General features: G+C 46.2%; 1 pseudogene; it reads right to left on the minus strand.

Moving 5' to 3' along the window:
* LOC105979483 lies at positions 1-1453 on the minus strand (annotated as a pseudogene).
* Between the last annotated feature and the right edge of the window lie 731 nt (positions 1454-2184).

A 2184-nucleotide genomic window follows, 5' to 3' on the forward strand; every position in this document is an offset into this window, starting at 1 on the left:
CCTGTGGCTGCTTGGGTTGGGCTGCCCGCTTACTTCCCCTGGGAGGCAGATTTGTTGCCTTTGGGGATGAACTTCAGGGAGCTGCTGAATATTCAGAAGCGGGACTGCCCCCAGTTGGGGCCATCATTGAGGAACTCGTGGCCAAGCCCGTGGCCGTATTTACCGCAGGACACCTGAAAGGCATCAGGCTGATTGCGCTCGGGCCGCTTGGCCACGCTGTCATCGTGGATGGTCTCCGTGAAGGCTGGCCAGGCGACGAGTGCTCGTACTTGGAGCGGCTGGAGAACAGCTCGTAGCCGCACTGGGCACACACTCAGACAGCGGGTTCAAAGTGATTCTGGAAAACGTCGCCCAGGAGAAGCTGCAGAAAGACAGTGCCACCAGGTTCCCGTCCCGCTCTCACACTCCAACAGCTCCGAGTGCACCGACCCCACCGCACAGAGCTTATTTTGAAGTAAGAAAACAAAACGGGCAAAAACACCCGGAAGACCGGATAAATGTCCTCAGTGGGCCACATGTGGCCCGTGGGCCGTAGTTTGAGGACCCCTGTTCTAAAGGAAGCAAGCAGAATAGGCTAAAAACCAGAAGGAAAAAGCAAATACAATAAGTTAAAAAAATAAAAGCAAACTTAACTCCTCTCACCCTGCCCTCCATCCCCAAGAAACCAGGGACTCGGTTACTGTCTGTGCCTCCAACTCCTTCAGTGCTCCATAAACTGAGACCTAACGAAACAATGAAACAGAAAGACAATAATAATAAAGAGTAGAAAAGAAAAGACCACGAGCAATATTAAATAAGCCAGAGAGAACGTTTTCGACATGGAGCAAGCGAGAAATATTTAAACCAACAACAAATTCAGGTTGGATCAAGAGGTCAATTGGCCAAGTGTCATGTTATACCATAGTCCCATCCCCATAATCACGTTTACAATAATCTCTGGCTGCTAGCAAAGCTGTTTGAGTTCCTTGAATATGGCCAGTTGGGATATGTCAGGGGCTTAATCTGTCTATATATTCCGCAGATGGATTTTGGGCTCCCCCTGTCCTCCATAGCCTTCTACAAATAGGGTGTTCATAATTTAAGCTCTGATACCTTTCCCTTCATCATATTTGGATTTTGTTTTTGTCATCTTTGGATCACACAAGCTGGTGTGCTTTTTCCATGTGGATTTAGTTGATGGCTCACTTAGATGGCTGTTTGTTTGAATACAAGCCTTTAAGACCACAGGCACTATTACAATTGATAGCCAGGCACCATCTGCTTTCTTCACAACACTGCTCTAGCACCCTTATCTTCGGTGATCTCTATATGAAAAGGAGTATCAAGCAGGGTTATCTTACAAGAAGTAACTTTTCTTGGATAGAGGCTAGAATTAAGTATCATCCCAGGTCTTAACACATTGTATTATAATACCTTTACTTTGTCTTCTTAAGCCACTCATCACTTCTTCCATTTGTCGTTATATTCAACAACAAATTTAAACTTCCAGTTCAAGAGGGCTGGCTAGACTCATCTAAGACAAAATCTCTTTACAAAAAAGATGGAGAAAATCAGCATGTAAGAAGACCCAGGTGCCTGAACACACCTTGGCACCTTTATTGGAAGACAAGACAATAGCTAAGTGAACTGAACTCCAAACTCAAAACCAACTCATTGCCATCAAGTTGATTCTGACTCATAATGACCTCTAGGGTAGGACAGAAATGCCCTTGGGGGTTCCCAGACTAACTCTTTAAGGGAGTAAGAAACTTCATCTTTCCATTAAACTGCAAATCCTCCACACCCCAGAGGCTGTAGGTATGAACAGGAGACTGGATGAAATGGGCAGATCTGCCTTGTGAGGGCGGAGGATGGAGGTGGGGACAGCTCTGTTTCTCCAGGGCTCCCGAATACTTTTGAGGAGGTAGAGGTGCAGAAGATCACAAGTGAAGTGGACCTACAGAGTCTGTATAAGGTATTCTCTTTTGCTATTTTTAGGAGCTCTGGTAGTATAGTGGATTATGTATTAAGCCCTAACCACAAGGTTGGCAGTTTGAAACCACCAGCCGTTCATTCTATGGGAGAAAGATGAGGTTTTCTACTCCCATAAAGAGTTACAATCTGAGAACCACCACTCCCCCACCCCCACCCCCACCCCACAAGGGCAGTTCTACCCTGTCCTATAGGTTACTGTGAGTCAGAATC

This window comes from Echinops telfairi, unplaced genomic scaffold (genome assembly GCF_000313985.2).
Source record: "Echinops telfairi isolate 266 unplaced genomic scaffold, ASM31398v2 ScPeMD7_16;HRSCAF=60, whole genome shotgun sequence".
In the NCBI taxonomy this organism is placed as follows: Eukaryota; Metazoa; Chordata; class Mammalia; order Afrosoricida; family Tenrecidae; genus Echinops; species Echinops telfairi.